Below are 22,334 nucleotides of genomic sequence, written 5' to 3' on the forward strand. Positions count from 1 at the left end.
GTTATACTTTGGTAATTTAAAAATTACTAATTCTTTTTTTTTAATAGAAAGTGCTTGAATCACCTTTGCACCTCATGATGTGGAGGTAACATCAGGAAATACTGTCTACTTCACTTGCCGAGCTGAAGGAAACGCTATAGCCAAAATCACCTGGATAGATAATAAGTAAATACTGTACTGAACATGGGCATGTGTTGTAATTCTCATTTCAGTAATCCTTTTGTCTTACTTCAGATCCTTTGTCTAGAGAAATATTACCAGAATTATTAGAATTTATTAGAGACAAAAATGCCTCTTAGCTGTTAGCTTTTTAAAAATTTTATTATTTTTTTATTTTATAAAATAAGAATAAAAATGATGATACAGAATTCAAAACAAAATAATAGGAGATTAACAATGGTTAATATATGGTATATTGTTACCTTCAAAGTAGTTTCTTAGATTGTAATATGTAGACATGAAAGATTGATCAAATAATGAAAGCACAAATGATAGATACTGATAGATTATATTACTAGTCTTTATTAGTTGATCACAAACAATATATATATATATATATATATATATATATATATATATGTGTGTGTATGTATTTTTTCCTTCTTTCTTTTCTCTTTCCCCTCATCTCAGTTGTTTTTCCCTTTTGAGCAGTTTCTTCCTCTTTCACTTTCACAATATCTGTAATGTATTTTTGGCTCTTATTTATTCTTTCAGTTTTTTACACTAGAGAAACAATACGATGTTTACACATGCAATTCGAATTTATTTTACCTGTTAGTTTTTTTTTAATTAAATAATTTTTTAATTAATAAGGGAGAGGATGAGATAAAAGGGGACATAACAACATAACAATACAGGTTAAACTATGACACTTTCAGCAACCTAGTGCTTCACCACCAAATAACCCGACTTAATAGTAGTTACCATAGAGTCTTTTTCTTTGAAATATTTGAATATAACTTCATATGCTATAGCATCAAACATATCAAGACTGTGTAACACCATTCAAGTGATGAAAGCATTGTAGAGTATTTAGAACCAGCTAACAGAATAAATCATCAATTGTTTCTATATTATCTCTTTGCCTATAACAATACTTGTTTATACTACCACATACGATAAAATCCAGCAAGTTACAACATAATAAAATCAGTGAGAGACAGAAGAGCCATAGTTTGGTGTGGCTTTAAGACAAGATGGTATTAAATCAGCACTAGCTATCATGATGTCTTATTTTCTTCAAAGTAGCTGTTCTTTGCATCACAGGCCATAATATCAAACAGCCCAGAATAAAGCCATTCCAATTAATGAGTGAATATTTTATAAGGCTTCAAGGCCACATAACGGGGAATCATGGTTATCACGTACTTTTATATATTTGGATCATTTCCTACACTAGGGAAACTATTCGGTGTTCACAGATGCGAGTTTGATTTAGTTCACTTATGAGTATGGTTTCAAGCTGTGCCCATTTATTGATAAATACCTCAATGTGATCCTTCTTTATAGCTGAGTAGTACTCCATTGTATAGAAATACCACAGCTTTTTTATCCATTCCTCAGTTGATGGATATTTGGGTTGTTTCCAAGATCTGGCAATTACAAATCGTGCTGCTATAAACATAGGTGTGCATAATCACTGTGGTATGATGCTTTCAGTTCTTCTGGGAAGATGTCTAGAAGTGGAATAGCTGGAACAAATGGGACTTCCAATCCCAGCTTTTTGAGAAATCTCCAGACTGACCTCCACAAAGGTTGTACCATTGTACACTCCCACCAACAGTGTAGGAGAGTTCCTTTTTCCCCACAGCCTCTCCAGCACTTGTTGTTGTTGGTTTTCTTGATCCTGGCCATCCTTTCAGGAGTGAGATGGAATCTCAGTGTGGTTTTAATTTGCATTTCCCTAATAACCAATGATGATGAACATTTTTCATGTATTTATTTGCCATTTGTATTTCTTCCTCTGAGAAGTGTGTATTCATCTCAGATGCCCATTTTTGGATTGGGTCTTTGAATTTTGGGGGTCTGTTTTTTTTTAATTCTTTATATGTTTTAGACAAAAGTCCTTTGTCTGAGGGGGAATTCACTAAGATCCTTTCCCAATTTGTGGGTTTTCTTTTCGCTATGCTGGAGATTTTTTTTGATCTTACTTACAGAAAGTTAAATTAAAAAGTTACTTACAGAAACTTTTTAATAAGAGGTGGTCCCAGTTATTGATTCCGGGAAGTATTTCCCATGCAGTTTGAGTCCTGTTCATGAATTCTCTACCTACCCCTATGTCTTCAAGGTTTCTACCTAATTTGTCTTCCAATAGATTTAGTGTTTCTGTTTTAATATTCAGATCTTTGATCCATTTAGATTTTAATTTAGTACATGATGATTCGCTTGGGTTGAGTTTTAGTTTTTGGCATTGGAGAGCCAGTTTTTCCAACACCATTTATTAAAAAGACTGTTGTTTTTCCAGTGAACCTGCTTGGCTCCTTTATCGAAGATAAGGTGGTTGAGTGTGTTTGTAGATGTGGTTGTATCTTCTAATCTATTCCATTGATCCTCTGCTCTGTTGTGATTCCAGTACGATGTTGATTTTACTACTGTTGCTTTGTAGTATAACTTCAAGTCAGGGATTGTGATGCCTCCTGCCTTGCCTTTGGTGCTTAGAATTGCCTTTGATATTCTAGGTCTCTTCAGGTTCCAGATGAACCATAGGAGTGATTTCTCTAGATCTATAAGGTATGTTGATAATATTTTTATTGGAGTTGCATTGAATCTGTATAACAGTTTTGGGAGAATGGCCATTTTCACAATGTTTATTCTTCCTATCCATGAACATGGGATGTCTTTCCATTTTCTGAGATTATCTTCAATTTATTCTTTCAGTGTATTATAATTTTCCCTGTATAGGTCTTTCACTTCTTTCATAAGAATAATTCCTAAATATTTCATTTTTTTGCTTGCTAGTGTGAAGAGTGTGGCTTCTCTTATTTCTCTCTCTGTGATTTTGTTGTTAGTGTATAAGAATGTTATTGATTTCTGAGTATTGATTTTGTACCCAGCTACATTACTGAATTTATTTATTATATCTAAGAGTCTTTCAATGGAGTTTAGGGGGTCTTCTATGTAGAGTATCATGTCATCTGCAAATAATGACAATTTAACTTCTTCTTTTCCTATCTTTACCCCTTTTATTTTTCTCTCTTGTCTAATTGCTCTGGCTAGTACTTCCAGTACTATATTAAATAGGAGAGGTGATAAAGGACATCCTTGTCTTGTGCCTGATTTTAAAGTAAAGGCTTTCAATTTTTGGCCATTTAGTATGATACTGGCTGTTGGTTTGTCATAGACAGCCTTTATTATATTGAAGTAAAGACCATCAATTCTAATTCTCTGTAACGTTCTTATCATGAAAGAATGTTGGACCTTATTGAAGGCTTTTTCTGCATCTATGGAAATGATCATGTGATTCTTACTTTTAGCTTTATTGATATGGTGGATTACATTTATTGATTTACATATGTTGAACCATCCCTGCATGCCTGGGATGAATCCCACTTGGTCATGGTGTATAATCTTCTTGATGATTTGCTACATCCTATTTGTCAATATTTTATTGAGGATTTTTGCATCTGTGTTCATTAGGGAGATTGGTCTGTAGTTCTCTTTTTCAGTTGGGTCTTTCTCAGGTTTTGGTACTAGAGTAATATTTGCTTCCAGGAATGACTTGGGAAGGATTGCTTCCGTTTCAATTTCATTGAAGAGTTTGAGGAGTGTCGGTATTAGGTCTTCTTTGTATTTCTTGTAGAATTCTGCAGTGAATCCATTTGGGCCTGGGCTCTTCTTTGTAGGTAAGGAATTAATTACATGTTCAATTTCATTGATAGAGATTGGGTTATTCAGCAGTTTTACATCCTCTTGATCTAGCTTTGGTACTTCATATGTTTCTAAGAATCTATTTCTTCTGTGTTATCAAACATTTGAGAGTAGAGGTTTTCAAAATAGGTGTTGATGATCTTCTGTATTTCTATTGAGTCTGTAGTGACTTCACCTTTTTCATTTCATATTCAATGGATTTGAGCTCTTTCTTACCTTTTTAAAATAAGGTTGGCTAGGGGTTTATCAATTTTATTTATTCTTTCAAAGAACCAACTTTTTGATTCCTTGATTCTTTGGATTGTTTTCTTAGTCTCTATTGCGTTGATTTCTGCTCTGATTTTTATAATTTCCTCTCTTCTTTTGGCTTTGGGCTTGACTTGCTCTTCTTTTTCTAGATGTTTGATGTGTAGCATCATGTTGTTTATTTGTATTCGTTCTGTTTTCCTGATGTGGGAGCTCAGTGCAATAAATTTTCCTCTGAGAATGGCTTTCATTGCATCCCATAGATTCCGGTAAGTTGTATCTGTATTTTCCTTTGTTTGTAGGTATTGCTTATTTTTTTTTAATTTCCTCTCTGACCCACTGGTTACTCAGGAGTGTGTTATTCAGTTTCCATGTGTTTGCAGGATTTTTGCAGTATCTTTTATTGTTAATTACTAATTTCATGGCGCTATGGTCCGATAGCATGCAAGGGATAATTTCAACTCTTTTGCATTTATTTAAATATGTTCTGTGAGTTAATATATGGTCTATTTTAGAGAATGACCCATGTACTGCTGAGAAGAATGTGTATTCTGTCATTGTTGGGTGGAATACTCTGTATATGTCTATGAAGTCCATTTGTTCACAGGTGCAATTCAGTTCTTTTATTTCTTTGTTGATTTTCTGTTTGATCTGTCCATTGGTGTCAATGGTGTTTTAAGATCTCCTGTCAGAATTGTGTTACTGCTGATTTGGTTTTTCATTTCTGTTAGTACTTGTTTTATATAATGGGGTGCTCTGGAATTTGGTGCATATATATTTAAGATAGTTATCTTTTCCTCTTGGAGTTTTCCCCTAACCAGTATGTAGTGACCTTCTTTATCCTTTCTGATCATTATTGGCTTGAAGTTGACTTTGTCTGCCAAAAGAATAGCTACCCCCGCTTTTTTTGGGGGGGGGTCCTGTTGCATGGAGTGTTGTTTTCCATCCTTTGACTTTGAGTCTGTGAGTATCCTTTTGAGTTAGGTGGGTTTCTTGTAGACAGCATATGGTTGGATTTTGTTTTTTGATCTATTCTGCCAGTCTGTTTCTTTTAATTGGTGTATTGAGACCATTTACATTAATAGTAAGAACTGCTATAAATTGGTTTATTGTTGACATATTATCTTTCTGCTGTTGCATGTTTATTTTTCTGCTCTGTTCAACTATCTGCTCTGTTTAGTGGTTTTTTCCTAAATGTATCTAGGCTGTCTTTCAGTATTCTTTGCAGGGTTGGCTTGTTGTTCATGAAGTTTTTCAGGTGATCTTTTTCATGGGAGTATCATATTTCTCCATCCAATTTGAAGGACAGTTTTGCAGGGTACATCAGCATAGGTTGGAAATCATTTTCCTTTAGGATCTGAAATACATCACTCCGTGCTCTTCTTGACTTTATTGTTTGTGCTGAGAAGTCTGCTGTATTTCTGATAAGTTTTCCTTTATAGGTGATCTGTCTTTTTTCTCTGACAGCCTTTAATATTCTATTCTTTTTTTCAATTTCTGGGATGGTCATTATTATATGTCTGGGTATAGATTTATTTTGGTTGTGACTATTTGGAGTTCTATATGCTTCATTGATCTTGATATCATTTCCAATCTCATGTTTGGGGAATTTTCAGCTATTACTTCTCTAAATATCCCCTTGACATCCTTTATGTTGTCCCCTTCTTTTTCATTTATCCCTATCAACCTTATATTGTTTCTCTTTGCGTCATCCTGTAGGTGTTGAATTGTTATTTCCTAATTTCTTGTTATTTTTAAAAGATCTTTTCTTTCCTGTTCACTTGTTGCAATCTTGTCTTTGAGGTCTGAGATTCTATCTTCACATTCATTGAGGTCGTTTTTACGACTTTCAATGGAGTTTTTGATTTCCTGTATATCTCTTTGCATCTGTTTTATGTATTCTGTTTGTTTCTGATATTGTTCATCCAGTGATTCTATCTTTTTGTTTAGTTCCTCCAATTTTTTAACTGCATCTTCTTTAGCTATGTTTAGCATCTGCTTCATTTCTTTTATCAATTCTTCTTTGATCTGAGTGAATATTTCTAGTTTGAATTCCTTTAAGGCTTCCCATACTTCCTTCTTTATTTCAGTTACCATTATTTCAGTCATGTGGCATGTGTTTTCTTCTATGCACATGGCTCCTGGGCTTTGTTGGGATGGGCTGGATGTTTGAGATTGCATTTTGGACTTTTGTCATTTTCTTTTATTTGGGAGCTTCAAGTGTTGTTCCAGGTGCAGGAGAGATCTCCCACCAGCCTGGGATGGGGTACCCTGCAATGGCCCCACTCACTGGACCCAGCAGGGACTTCTGGCCTGCTCCTCAGGCCAGGAAGAGTGTCTCCTCAGGCTGGGCAGAGCTCCCAGCTGCCACTGCCACAGTCTCTGATCTGGCCTGGTCCCTGGTCCGGTGGGGAACCGGCCTGGGTCCCCAGGTCAGGGAAAAAGTTCCCGCAGGTTGGGCAGAGCTCCCAGCTGCTGCTGTTACACTCACCCTTCCAGCCTGGTCTCTGGTCCAGTGGGGAGCCGGCTGGTTCCCAAGTGAGGGAGAAAGTTCCCATAGGCTGGGCGAAGCTCCCAGCCGCAGCTGCCACAGTCTCTGATCTGGCCTCTACCTGTTAGTTTTTGACCTGCTCAAAATATCTAGAAGATTTCTGTTTAATAATTATGTATTTTCAGACATTAATGATTCTGAAAACTATTTTGTATTCTTTCTGGAAACTATATTGAGATTCATAGCCAAATATGTTGTTTCAATTCTGAATATACTTTAACATAACTTCATATAAATTACTTGAGGTACAAAATGTTTCACAACTTGATATTGCAATATTCCTGACGTAAATAAGTGTTGAATTATGTAGGTGCACTAATGAAGGATATACAGGATTATAAAAATAAGTTATTTAACTCTTGTTTTGCTTTTTGATAACACATAGAGCCTATAACTCTAAAGAGCTGTGACTATAAAATTAACTAGTGATAATTAATCTTAAAAATTTTTTACATTGCTGAAAAGAATGTGTATGCAACATAAAATACATGCATAAATGAACTACATACATAATACAATTCAATAACTATTCTTAAACTTAATATTATTGATTCATTATGGTATTGATAACTAGCATGATTTTTGATAGAGTTATTTCCAAAAGATGAAAAATATTAACAAAAGATGAGAAATATAAAATAAAAAGCGGCCTTTATTCTGAGAACACAGAGAGAGATGACCGGCAACCCCACCGCTGGCGTCCTGCGATCTCTCCGACGGACATGTGGCGTGGGGGCCTGTAAATAGCCTCGGTTTGGGGTGGAACCTAAGGCGGACATTAGGGATACACAGGTAGCCCATTGGTCCTAGGTTTGGTGCCATATGTAAATTTCCAGGGGCGGGAAGATGGCGTCACAGGTAACTTCCTAGGGGCAGGGCAAGATGGGGCTTCCTGCTTCCGGTTGTGGCTTTCCTGGCTACAGTGTCCTGCCTGGGCCAAAACCTTTCAATTTTCATGTATCTTTTCCCTTGCATGAAATTCCATTGGTTTTCTTCTGTCATGTGTATAATCAACTCTGAATTTTCATGTTTTTCACTGGAATACTCTGAGAGGCAGTACAGTTTGCACACATTTTACATATAATTTACACTTCTAATTATAGTCAGAATCTGAGCTGATCCTGTTAGAGTATATTTTTAATTCTTGCAAAAAGTAGTAAATGTGGGTTAAAAATAGCTAGAGTAAATAAAATTTATGAATACCATTAAATCTGGAATGTAGCCCAGGATGAAGACCTCACCTGATGGAAAGATTTCAGTTTTGTTCCATTCTTGAAATTGTTCAGGAACACTTGAAAAGTAGAATTAATTTGCTCTTTGTTATTTCTTCTTAAAATGCCTTGCTCAGTCTTTATTCGTAGTTTGAATGCAAAAAAAAAAAAAAAAAAAGAAAAAGAAAAAGAAAAACTGACCCCCGTAGAAGCTGCTGTGGGATCCTTCTGTATCTCTATGCATTTTTCTACTCTTTAGTTAACTTCAATCCTGACTTTAGGGCCTTTAGAAAAATGGACTCAAAAATGATTAGACACAATCAAAAGTAGACTTGGAGGATTAGAAGATAGATTTATAGAAGTAAGCAGATTTTAAAGTGGCTCAGAGACATGGAAGAGTACACGTAAAGATCTAGCATATGCCCAGTGAGAATTCCAGAAAGAAAGATTACAAATGATCAAAGTGAAATGTCTGAAGAGGTAACAACTAGAAATTTTCTAGAAATAAAAAATGAAATACGGAAGATTGACAGACAAATATGTATAACTACAAAGTCATACTAATCTAGATGATGATAATACAGCAATATTAATATATACTAAAACTACCTTCAAAGAAAATGTGTAATTCCTTATAAATAGGTCATATTAAATAATGAAAGGATGAAATTCTTCTGGATATAAGTCTGATAAACTTTACTTTGGTTAATGCAATAACTGCCAGTTTTGAAAAAGAAAAGAAAAAATAATTAACTAAAATCACAAGGTTAAATGAGCGCAAACCCAATTGCAGTGAGAAATCTTATTATTTTTCAGAAGGATTACAGTGAAAATTAGGTGTATTCAACCATTGCCAAGAATCCTAATGGCACACACCTGTATGTATAGACCAACATTTGAGTGTATGTATCTATCTATATCTGCTACATTAAAAGCTAAAATATATATTTTCAACCAACTTTAGAATATCTACCAAGATTGAGCATATATAAAGGCACAAAATCTCATATCCATAGCAGAGAATCAGTTTAATTAAGATCTTGTCTTGGTTCATTTCCAATTACTAATAACAATGCCGTAGGCTTCCAGGCCAAAGTCTGAATTGCAATTGGCTGCATCTCTTGATGGTCTTCTTACTGACAGCGTCCCTGAGAAAGTGCAGGGAATCCCATGACAGGGGCATGAGAGATTTGGTCAAACTAAACTTTATAGCATGCCTGCTCTGAAGATAAGCCATTAATCAACTGGATTTATTCACCTATTAGTCTCTTTCATCCCATTCGTACTGTGAAATGCTAATTACCTCTGAAAGTTCTCATTCTTACTTTTTAATATATCATTGTAGAGATTAAATTCTAATATGAATTTGAAGGGAAAAAAAACTTAGTAAAGTCATAGCTGGTCCATTTCTTTGATCATAATTTGGTAAAAAAAAAAAAAAAGACATAAGCCATTTAACGTGATTTTTGAAATTCTTTAGGTTTGTCCTCAGAAGTGTTTGCCAGCACCGAAGAATAGCACTCATTATATAGTTCTTAATTGATTGGATGATGTCAGGGAAGTACTTCAGGATGAACATAGGCACAAGCTGGAAATGAACAAAACTAGCTTCAGGGAACAAGGTTCACCTTATTTAGGAAAACAAAGGATTTTTATCTCAGAGAGAAAGAGAGAGAGAGAGAGTGAGAAAAATGATTTCAGAATGACTGAAAAGCTAATGACTCTTGTTTGCACATTATAATATTTGAGAATTGTTGGAAGACACACAGCAAGACAGAGAAAGAGATTTTTAAATCAGGAACTTTTTTTTCTTAATGTTAAGTTTCTAGAACATGGAAATTCCAGCCACTCTAAAGAAATTTAAATTCTGTGGTGTATATTATTATGGAATAAAGCAGATTGCAGGCAGCCATTGCAATTATATTTTAACTTGTGGTTGAAGATGACTCTGTATATGGTGAATATTTATAATTTGTGTGATAACATAGTCATATTTTTAGTGCTTTGGTAGCAATTAGTTTTTAGCAGGCATTTAAAAATTTCATTGATAGTTCTTCATTAAATCAAATGTGCTTATTTACATGTTTTTGAAAGAAATCTACCCTATTTTTACAAATCTTTGTGTTTTTTAAACTTTGTATTTTTACATATGATTACTATCCAGTTTATATCAGGCTAACAATGTGAAAGGAATATTTTATACTGTGCAGACTTGTTTTGCTTCTTAGAGTAATATGATTCATTAGCATAAAATTTTTGTGAGTATAATGCAGAAGACACGAACAAAGAGGGGAATGAACAATGTATCTTAAATGTATGGTGTGATGTGCTGATGACCATTTTATATCATCTTATCATGGTGCATCTTGGTGTATTCTACTGCATTGTCTAGCCCGACGACAGATATCATGGGCACTTCTGGTGGCCTTTGACGTTTAAGATGCTAAGTGTTAGAACAATATTAAACTAATTCACCTTTTGAACTTACAGTTCCATTATTGTTCCCATATTTCTTGGCAGGTGGTCTTAATTTGGCTCAATGACGTGCAACTTTAGAATCACATTTAAAATAATTAATTCATTCAGTGTTGTATGATCCTTTTGAATCATGCTTTCTGATATTTATACCATGCTATGTATATAGAGTAGCTGTGGAATCTTACACTGAAGAGGATACTTAGCTTTTTCTTTCTTGGACCGTCACTTGCACTGAGAGGCCGTTCGAAGCAATGCCTTTTCTGAAAAAAAACAAATCTCTTCACACAGGACCACTAGAAGACCTCCTTTGTCTCATCGCTGCTTTTCCTTCACATCAGGCCTTTCCATTTGATAGTTGAATAACATTCTGTCTTTCCTGTTATCTGTCTTCTGTTCCACCCTAAAACATGAATGGCAGCTGAGTGATGGCACGTGCCTATAATTTTGGCACCCGTTAGGTGAGGCAAGAGGATTGTGTATTCCACATTCAAAATAAAAGGTGAAACAGGGTCATCGTCTACTTCTTTTTTTGTGTTCTATGACAAAAATCATTGAATAAGGATGCCGATTGCTCTCTGGTGTACTTTACTATTTTTACATATACAAGAATAGGGCAGCTATTCAGGATTACCTGGAACACCTTGACTATATAAAACTAACAAAGGAAAAGCTATATGATTCTTCCAATGGACCGTTTCCTCTATGAAGGGTACTTTTCACTGGTGATACATCATAGGTGTTTAATGAATGTTCACTGAGTGATAAATGATGGAAGGAAATTTTTCTTTTTCATGCAGAATGCATTGATTAGTATTAAGCATACTTGCTTAAGTACCTATGTGCCCTCTCACACATGATCATTAAATATTTCTGAAGCAAAAAAATCTTGATCAGAAAGAATATTTTGCAGAAACTTCTAATGTATGTTTTTGTGTCAGTAGCTTTGTATTTATTGCTAAAATAAAACCATTCCCTTGCCTGTGAGTATTGGTGTAATGTGATGATACATGCCTGAACCTACTTGTACTCAGTGAATTATTCATTTAATTGAGAAATTATATTTTCCTAGTATATAAAAATGGTCCACATCGATTTGGGCATAATTTCCAATAACTGAATATGTGGAGGTATGGTTATTTAATACTAAGAGATACAAACATATAATTTTACTGGGCTTGGACACACATTGCTTTGAATGCAAATATTTCTTTATCACTTTAACAAAATATGAAAATATATTGAATGATTCACAGGAAAGAGGTGAGATGCTTGCCCGTCACCACATGATGATTCCTTTTTTTAAAAAAAAAGAAATTCAGCATTGTTCTAAGAAAGCAGAGTATTTGAATATCCTTCCCCTTCTCATGTATTCATGTTCAGGTTATACTTAGAAAACTAGAATTTAGAGTAAAGAAATTTGAATTATTTAGATTGTAAAAATAAATTAACACATAAATCGTTTATAAAGTATGCTGTACTCAGTCTCATTAAAGTTTTAAGTATGAAAGGGATTAAATATGAAGGGGAGTAAGTAATAAATATGTAGATCTCATTTCCAGCCATTCATTGCGTTTGGAAGATGCCACTCCACCTAACATGTTTGACGATGGAACACTAATGATCCAGAACACCAGAGAGTCAGACCAAGGTTCTACCAGTGCATGGCCAGAAACTTGGCTGGAGAAGCCAAGATACACAATGCCATTCTCAAATACTCCAGTTCTCCAAGTGAGTTTTTGTTTGTTTCTGGTTGAACTTAATATAAGCGCATCAGTTATCAATTAGTAGAAATTTACAGTAGAAAATGATTGAGACTTTTTGTGACTGGCTTTAGGGAAAATAGAACTAACATTTTTCCTTTTGAAGTTTATTTTGTGTATTGAAAATATGGACATTTTGTCTTAGTTATTTTCTTGTCACTGTGACACAGTATCCAACACCTGCAGTTTATAGGAGGAGAGCTTTATCTGGGCACAGAGCTTTTGGAGGTTTTAGTCCGTAGTTGGCTGGCTCCTGAGCAGAGCAGTGTGGCAGAGGCCATTGCAGAGAAGAAAGAGTCCCATGAGGTTATGGGGAAGAGAGAGAGGAATTAGAGGAGGTGGGAGGGTGAGGTGCCTTTCCAGGCTACATCTCCAGTTCTCCCCCAATCAGGCTTCATTTCTCAAAATCACATTGGTTGTAAACTAATCAGTAGACTAATCTACTGGTGAATATCACACACCCATGATCCTAGCAGCTCCCAAAAAACTCATCAATAAGCACTTGAGGTTTTGGGAGGCATCTGGATATAAACCATAACACACACATACACATACACACATATTTTTGGCAGTGTTAGGAATCGAGCGTAGGACTCCTGCACAGTATTCAAACACTTCTCACTGACCTACACCTTCAACCCTTTAATTTCCCGCATTTGTTCTATTTTTTCCAGCACTCTACAGGCATGACTCCATGACTCCCAGACTGTGTTATTATCAGTTTAATTGCACCTCTAGCTTTCCAGTATTCTGAAGCAGAGTGGACCTGTTGCACGCAGGCAGCAGTATTATCCTTTTCAGAAATTTAGTCTATCCGACATTCATATGCCTACATTATAAACATACATTTGTGCCAGCTGAACTAACATTGAGAATCACATATCCCTTTACCTCTCAATAAGCTTTGTTATAATTTCAATGAGTTATGTAGGAAATTATGGTAACTGTGCCTCCCCATTAATGTCACTACAAGATTTGTAAATAAACTGGGCATGGTGGCACACTCCTGCAAACACAGCACTCAGGAGGTTAAGGCGGGAGGATCACTGTGAGTTTAAGGTCAGCCTGAATCATATAGTGAGACTCTGAAACAAATGATCAAACATTTAGAAATACATTGTCTCTTGTCTTCGGAGAGTATAGTCTATGAGGCAGTAGCCATATTTCAGTGAAATGTTAAGTTTTGGGATGTGTTAGGAGAGTGGGTGGAAGCGTAGGTCACGGTTTTATGCTAGAAAATGTTCCAAAACTGGGTCTGAGGTGTGCAGACCTTTGATTTGCAGCGTTTGCCCATTTCTATAAGACTAATAATCCCTCTGGGGCTAATTTCCAATCTCCAACATAGCACTGAATGTGGAGCCGAAAAGAAATATGCAGGAGCTCACTATGATGCAGCTTTGCTATCATAAGGACATAAAAAACACAGATAATTTCAGGCTCATAGATCATAGAAAAATGCAGTAAAATAATGAGAAGTAATGAATTGTAAAATACAGCTTTGATGCTGAGATTTACTTAATCTTAAGGTTATGTAATTTAACTTTCAATAATGACTGCTAAAAGTCAATTTGCAGACGACTGAAAATTTGCTAACTGGTTGTCAAGAGCTAGGTCTAGCATATCACTTAGGAAAGGTGGCAACAGCAGATAAATCTGAGACCACTGGACAGTGTTATTAATAGCAACAGAGATAACAAACAAGATGAAATGAGAGAGGAAGCAGACTTAGAGAGTCCCGTGCGGTTGAGAAAGGCTTGTCCAGCAATGGTACATCTAAGCTGAAAGGAAGGACAAATAGGAGATAGAAAGATAAGTAGAGGCACAAGCAATGTGTTAGGAGATAGGAGGCTTAGGGGAGACAGAGATAGGAGGCTTGGGGAGTACCCAGGGACACCTAGAGCCCCACTGATTTGGGGAGGCACAAGGTGGCTTGGATTCTTCAGAGTATTTAATACTGACTTATGTAAGAGTTTCTTCCCGTGAGATCTCTGACAGCAGTTCACAAAACAAACAGGAGGACTCAGAATGATGAGGAAGTCAGCCGGCGACTGTTCCAGTGTGCCAGAGAGCCGGCCACAGCACAGAAAGGCAAAGCTAATGGGGAAAATGCATTGAATCAAGATTTACTCTGGCAGGAGAAAGCCTCTGCATTGGGGTTGACTAAATATGGGATTCCCTTTCCTAGTGTCTCATGACTTCTTTCTTATTATTAGTATGTTTTATGATACTAATAATTACCTTCATTTTGGGGAACGAGTAGCCATGCTTATCACACCTTGATAATTTTTACTTCTTTTCCACACTTTCCCATCTGCCTCCTTTCGCAGATCCCTCTTCCATCTCTGCAGAGTCCACCTCCATGGTGCCCATCATCCATCTTTTATTCTCTTTAAATTATATATATTTTGATTTTCTCATATAAGAAAAATCATGCAATAGTTCATCTTCTGTGTCCGACTTATTTCACTTAGCATTATAGTCTCAAAGTACATCCACTTTTTAATGATGAGTCAGACTTATCCTTCTTATGACTGAGTAGTACTTCTTAGAATTGCATATAACTATCACCTTTTCTTTATGCATCCATGTGTTAGCAGGCCTATAGGCTGCCTCCAACATTCAGCCATTAGGATTTGTGCTGCTATAAACATGGGTGTCAATGATAACACGATATCTTTAACTTTTTCAGTGTGTTGCCCAGAAGGGCTATGACTGGGTTTGAACAGAATTTCCATTTTTCTGCTTTTTCTTGAGGGATCTCTATACTCATTTCCACAGCGGCTGCCCTAGTGTACATTGCACCTACAGTATAGAAAGGTTCTAGTGGTGCATCCAGGAGCTCCTTCCAAAGCTTCCCTCCTTTCTGCCCCTAGGCAGAGCCTGATGCTGCCGCTCTGACTTCCAGGACTCCGCATCCTCTCCCTCCTTTCCTTGAACCCCTAAATTTTCTCCTGCATGTGTGTCAGATTATCTCCCTCTCTGTTCCCACTATCACTGTCTTACTTCAAAAACCCTTCTTATTTCTATTACAGTAGCTTTCCCTGGGCTGTCCTTTGTCTCCTGGCAGCTTCACCTACAGGAATTTATATCTATCTCTAATAAAATTATTTTCCAAGTGAGCTGTATTTTTTTTCCTTTTGGTACCAGGGATTGAACTCATGACTGAGCACTTGTCAGGCAGGCACTTATGCCGCTGAGCTGAGTCCCTGGCAAACTGTAAATTTTTCCACGTCCGGCGATTTGTTCTCTGATCGTGAACATACAAGGAAGAGAGTGTCTGTTCTTTGACTTTGTATCTTTCTGATACTAAATTTTTTTCTAGTGCACTTAAGGCATTCGTTTTATTAGAAATTGAATTAAACCTTCATTATTGAGTAGAGAAGGCCAAGGGATTCCAACTTGCCAGAATACCTTCAGCAGGGAGGCCAAGGAGTCCTGAGACTCACTCCATTAGCGTGTTAAGCTCTGTAGCAGCCTTTAGTTTCTGCTTGAGAGTCACATTTTCAATTAGAAAGAGTGAAGGTCGTTATATGGAATTCCAGATTTTCTGCTCACTCACTGAATCAGCTCTCAATATATTCAGGTGAAAGTAGATGAAAATTTGGCTCTACACAGCCTAACACCTTGGGTGTGTGTTTGTGTGTGCGTGTATGTGTTTTCACTGTTTGCAGGGTAGTCTGTGCAGAGCTGCCGCATGGATGGCCCCAGTGATCCAATGATAGTTTTCTACTCCTCACTCCTTTGCACATAAGCCTCTTTTTACCCTGTAATTGTCACTTGTCACAAAGTTGCTTCTGTAATCCAAGCGCATGACTGAGTACCAGGTAACAACAGGAAGGAAAACAGTGACTAGCTAGATTTAGGCTTAGGAAAGAAAATGTCTTTTTAGGATGTGTGCCTATATCTCATTGCCAGAATTGTGTTTTGTTTTTTTTTTAAAGATGAGTGTTTAAAAATGGTGCAATTACACACTTAGCCATTAAGTGTAGATATTGATTGAGCACTGTGTATTGCCTATAACTCAATAATCTTAAGATGAGATCTTTTTAAAGGATATCTGCAGTTATATGAAATCCACATTTAATTTATTTAGATTTAATTCTTTCATATTTAATGTGTATATAACATTTTAGTGTTAAAACATTTTGAAAAGGACAATAATCTTAAAATCACAATGCAAAATAAACAATTCTTCCTGACTGTTGTTGGCTGTATTTGGTTTTGTTTCCCTTTCAGTCTTAGCCAAACCCAGCTTTGTAATCCAGCCCCAGGACACGGAGGTTTTAATTGGCACCAGTGCAACTCTGGAATGTGTGGCCACAGGCCACCCTCCTCCACGCCTGACCTGGACAGGAGCAGTGGGGAGTTCCTGGACCCAGCCAGGCGCTCGGTAACTCCGAGTGGACTTCATTTGCAGAACATCCCCCTGGGGGATCGCGGTGGATTTACCTGTCCTGCCAGCAACAGCCGGGCTCTGCTCGAGCCACAGCAAACATAATTGTACAAGGTGTGGGAGCAGAAGGTCACGGTGGGAATGCTTTTCCTGCCACACTCAAAAAATTATTTTTCAAGTTAAAAGAAATATCACATATGTCAGGGGAAGATAGTTTTATTTGCCAAGTATTTTTGGACATAATAGAATTTTCAAGACCAATCTGCTTCAACATAAAAGTTGAATTTTTTTTCCACTTCAGCATTTATTCAAATGCCAGGACCAACCATTAGTAATAAAAGATGAAGTCATTAATCTGGCAACACACTGTCAAAAGATATTTGTGGTTTAGAGTATTTTACAGATAAAGGGAAGACACTCCCTCTGTGAAAGGGGAGAGGCATGACCTCAGTTCATAATCATTTACCAAGCTGTCTGTTCCACATGGCCTGAGAATATGCTGAGGGCTCTCAGCGATAATGACCCCATTCATAAACTATCCTACTTTCAGAAACTAAGTAAATGACAGGCATGGGTATGCAATTATTATATAAGGAAGATACGTTCTTCCGCTGTAATTTTGTTCTTAGTTGGAGGCTGTCTTCTACTTTCTGTTTCTCTGAGTGAGTGTGTGTGGGTGTGTGTGTAGCTGAATATATGTAAATGTCATGAGCAAGGCCATTAGTCCCCATAAGTCCTGTTCTATCCATGACTTTTTTTAAATCATCAGATAATAGTATAATAATTTACAGTTGTCCATTTAAAAGATCTCCTGCAACCATGGAATATTTGACTTAAGAAATTTGCTATTTTTGATTTACATAGGATGTTATTCATCAAAGCACCAGAGCCACAGAAACACTGAAGAAAGTCAGTCTAGCGTTATCTCTCTGGGCAGCCCAGTGTTGACGGAAGCTCAGCACAGCGAGTCCCTGTTACTTAAGCACAGGACTTTCTCCTGCCTAGGTTTCCTGCATCACCAAGTGGTTTCTGCATTGAATGGCTTGGTGCCAACATCTTCCACAGAGATAGAGGATCATTCTCTTGTTGCAATTAGCATGTCTGAGAAAATTTGTGTTTTTCTTCTAGAAATGCTAACATCATGAAAACACTTTGCTTGCTCTTAAAAGAAGGTGTAAAAATGAAAACTTTTCCAAAGTGTTTCGTAACTCCTAAGGGAAATTACTTTTTAAGGTCCCAAGCATTATTTTTAGACTTGTTTCAGTGTGCAGAGATTGAAAAATGCTTTAGAAGAAATAGTGCTTAGTTTCTGTTTTCCTTGCAGTTTTACATTTAACGCCTTAGATTTTTAGAAACCTAAGAGCCAACCGAAATTTGCATGTTAGCAGTGTTTATTTCACACTATGCTGGTCTGGAGCATTCCAGCTTCAGCACCTAGTTCCTACTTTTTCTGTTTGTCCATCTGCATCCACTGATGTTTAACTAAACCCTGGGAACATTTGTAGAAGGCTTGCTTCACACATCACAACACTCCTCATTTCTTTTTGCCAGTCAATTTACACTGAAATCACCATCTGCTTGTTTTTTGTCACTTGCAACTATCTACTTGTGTCACTTGTGGATCTGTGTATTGATATTCTTAATTAGTCTGGAGATGCTTCATTAATCATTCCATTCATTTTTAAAATAGACTTCTCTGTTTGCTTACTATATAGACTAAATATCTTAAGACGTACCCTTTTTGTACAGGGATGTACCAGGGCTTCTAGCAATTTTTCTTTAGTTCTTTTAAAGTTTGTTGAAGCCAAGGTCACAGTATCCACTGGTAACACTAGTTCCCTGGAGTGGTTGGGAAAATGATAAATACGTTACCAAAACAAAAAAAGCTAAATAGCTTCAATGAGAGGCATGAATCCTAGCCTGCAGTGTTTAGGTGAAAGCCTATTGTCTTTTATAGTGTAAACCAAGTGCTTTTTGTCAGCAGAATCATGGTCATGAATAGCCAGAAGGAAGGATTTTAATAGAGTAGCAAATGCGTCTCAGTGTTTGCTGCTTTAGTGTTGAAAGTGGGATTCACGGGTGACTTTTCCATGAAAGAGTCCTGACCGGCCCTCTTCCTTTCCTGCCTGATCCCTGCAGCCTCCTTACCTGCCTGTGCAATGGTTAGTTTTTAGGGTTTTTTTCTTTTCTTTTTCTGTCTCTCCTGTTACATAGAAATTTCTCAACATATTTAGCCAATGTTAGGAATCAATTTAAGCTCCACAGTTATGTAATGTTTTGCTTGCATGTAGAATATTAAGATTTCTTTCCTTTCCTGTTTGCCTCTTTTCCTCTTGCACACGTGACACAAGACTGCTTTTTCCCTCAACTTGGCAAACTGAAGTTTAATTATTAAAAAGTTGGAATCAAAACTTCCGATATTAGAACCTTGACTCAATGTCATTTAACTACCAACCTACTTTCATTACACAGCTTTTATTCTGTCATAAATGCGTGTTTTACTGCAGAAATATTTTTGTTCTTTTTAAATCATTTCTAGTAACTTAGGGAGTTAGTTTAATGTTCTGGAAAGAACATCAGGCTGGAGGTTAAGTGACCTAGATTCTTATACCATCCTTGTCACTTATTATCTGACTGAGAGGAATTCAATTCAGTTTCCTCCAGTCTGAGTCTGTTCACCTATGGAATAAGGACCTTGAGACTGCTGGTCTGTGGGATAGTTTTTGACCTGAGTTTTCTGGATGTCTATTACAAATACCTGGTACACACTCCTGAGGGTCATCAGGAATCTGTGTGACTTTGTAATCAATCATATATTGTAAGTATTTAGCCTAGCATCCTACTTTTTGAAGACTTTCAAAAAGCATCCTTGTTATCGGCACATAGTATGCAGCTTACAACAAATATCTTTTCCAAATAGTATTTACTTTTTATCATCTTTGTTGTTTTTGAAGATGCTGATGGAAACAAGGGGTGCTAGAAATTGTTCAAAGACCTAAAACACCAGAAATGATTTATTAAGTTACCTGCAAAGTTCTTTTGAAAATATCACTACTTATTGGAGATTACTGTGTTTTTCTTAAATGGCCATATTGATTTTTTTCCTAGTATTCAAAATGTCATGAGCAGAATCCCTTTCTGTAAATTATGTGTGAGGCTGTACATTTTGCACTGTTTATACAGAATCAAGTACAAAAGATCTGAATCTTGACTTGTGTGACCTTTACAAAAGTTGTAAGAACGTTAATACTAACGACCATGCATTTCTTTCTGAAATTTGTTTCAAATATTGTGTGTGCAAGCTGGGAGAAAATTATTTTGCTAGTCATTCAAATATAATTTGGGGTTTTGAATATGTGTATTTCACCTACCACGTAGAGGGAAGATTTAATCATATCAGCAGCTCTCATAAGCTTCTTATTGGGTGTTGTTTTTCAGCTTTGCAAACCAGGTGTACATATATTTTTGTAAGTAAGCACAAAAATACACAAAGAACTCCATGTTTTTAATAGTTTGAGGAATCAAACTTTGGAAACAAATTCTAATTTCACAGGATATTTTTTTCTCTTGGTTTTAAAAGTTACAAAATAACTTTCTTTCTGGATGCACTCTGTCTTTCTCTTTAGCTCCACTATGATTTACTGAAAGCCTCAGGGATCAAGCAGTCCTTGGGGGGACATGCTGTGGAATTTCTGTGTGAAGCAGAAGGGCATCCACATCCAGTAATTTTCTGGACAAAAGCAGGTATCAGCACATTGTCAAGTGATTGTGCGGAAGAATGAACACCTTCTTTTTGGGTGAGGAAGAGTACAAAAATGGTTTAAAGTAATTATGATGGATCCAACATGAACATAAACACATCATCCAAACAAGTAATCTTTATATATAACATGATCATAATTTTCCTGATACTTTCATTTTAGGTGCTAAAAATGTGGCTTTCTTGAAATCATCCTTTCTGATTTTAAAAGTAAAATTTTCAGAAATTTCCATGCTTTTACAATTCTTAAAAAATACCAAAAGCTAGTCTACAGACTATTTCAAATTTTTTTTAAAAAATTGCCTTTTAACTAGAATTTAAAAATCTTCCCTTAGTACAGAATGAATCATAATAAAAAGTGAGACAATAAGTGATTTCTCAGCTTGATAAAGCTCTCATAATAAAGCTGCTGTCCTGGAAAAAATTGGTAGTGGGACAAGGTGGGGGTGGGTACACCAGGGAGCTGGTACTGCCAGGGAGCCTGAGGACTAGAGACCAGGACTCACTATGGGCTGGATGACAGCTTGTTTAAGATTCTTCTGGACTTGGAAATTCTAAATTCTAAATACACACTTAGGTACTAGATTAAATTCAAAATATACCTGCATCCTAAATGTTATTTACTAAAATTTTTGGTGTAGTCTTTAAGAATCTGGTGAAGCACAATAATGTATAAGAAGTAGATCTGGGAGCCCCAACCAAGTTACATGTCTGTACTCCTCCATCCACTAGTGTGACTTTGGCCAAGGTATTTAACTGTTTTTAACCAGGGACCCCTTTTTGCTGTGCTGAAGATGATGCTATTTCCCACAACAGGATGATCTGAATGTGCGTGTATTTTCAAACATTAAGAACAGTAGCTGACACACTCTGTGCCCATTCAATAAAGGTTAGCTCTCATTTTCTCATTCACAACAAGCCACTGAGTAAGATACAAGTTTTCACTGAAATTGCTGAAAGTGACAACCCCATTTAATACTGACCACAAGCAATAATGTGATGAGAAGGATTCCGAGGCTTAGTGTATGCTCAAGGTCAGAAAGATGAGGATCTAAAGTCATGGGTGTGAAACTAATCAGCGGGGGTGTCACAAACGCATCATACTTAAAATGTTACCCAGTACTCTGAAAGTTCTGTCACTGTTTATATTCCAAATATATATACATGTGCAGATGTTACAGAGGTATTTGAAAATTGTGTTTAATAATCAGATCAGTTTTGAAATGTGAATTCTAGCTGAGGTTAGTGAGCAATTCATTAGGAAGCTACACTCTTCTGGTGGTAAGAGGAGGTACTTCCTAGGAGGAGAGTGGCAGAGGTTGGGGGAAGGTCAAGAGTGGTACTGGAGATGCAGAGATGCAATGATGGGAGGAGCCATCGTAGTGCAAAGATGACATCAAGGATGTCCTGAGAGATGGGTCTCCATCCTTAGCCATACATGCCACAACACTGTGTCCTATCTTTTCCTCTTTGCAGGAGGGCAAATCCCTTTGCAGGGTCTGCATACAGTTCCGTCTTCTGGGACTGAGAATTAATCACGCTGCACAGCACCATCAAGGTCAATTTGAATGTCAAGCAGTTAATCCATTGGGGGTGAAAAGAGTGTCTGTCCAGCTGACTGCGAAACCCAAAGGTAAGGAGTGCTGAGATTCATTTCCCATCCCGAAGAGACTGCTTCTTTTGTGTCATTAACACAACCAGCAGGGACCTCATTACTTAGCTTTTTAAACATTTGGTGTAGGATCTAGTTAAGAAATTGCTAATTGAATACTTTTTTCTAATCATTCTTTTGTATAACTACTCTTTTTTACTTAAAATTGAGCTTTTATTAATACTAATTACATTTATGGTTTCTTTAAAAGTGTCATTTCATGTTTACTTAATATAAGTGTTTTATTTTTGTGCAGTTAGTGGTTGAAGTCAAAGCCTCCCACACACTCTATGACCAAACTACACCCCAGCCTCTTACATGTTTTACAGTTAATTAATTAGCCTTTCCTGTGTAGACAGTCACACATAAAGATGTACTTTCTCATACTTCAGAAGCCTTTTACATTGATGGGCTTCT

At 36.6% G+C, this 22,334-nt stretch overlaps 1 non-coding gene across 16 annotated transcripts in view; it reads left to right on the top strand.

Moving 5' to 3' along the window:
- The window catches only part of LOC100718470 (uncharacterized), a 286,223-nt gene that overhangs the window by 155,519 nt on the left and 108,370 nt on the right, over positions 1–22,334 (top strand). For 11 of the 16 annotated variants that reach the window (XR_010050631.1, XR_010050616.1, XR_010050619.1 and 8 more), the window contains one exon: positions 48–21,899. This is a non-coding gene — a transcript (uncharacterized LOC100718470). The remainder of the gene's footprint in view (positions 1–47; positions 21,900–22,334) is intronic. The other 5 variants (XR_010050621.1, XR_010050618.1, XR_010050617.1 and 2 more) reach the window with 5 other exon arrangements.

The sequence above is a fragment of the Cavia porcellus genome, unplaced genomic scaffold, assembly GCF_034190915.1.
Source record: "Cavia porcellus strain 051 isolate PalLab524CR breed Dunkin Hartley unplaced genomic scaffold, mCavPor4.1 scaffold_11, whole genome shotgun sequence".
Lineage (NCBI taxonomy): Eukaryota > Metazoa > Chordata > Mammalia > Rodentia > Caviidae > Cavia > Cavia porcellus.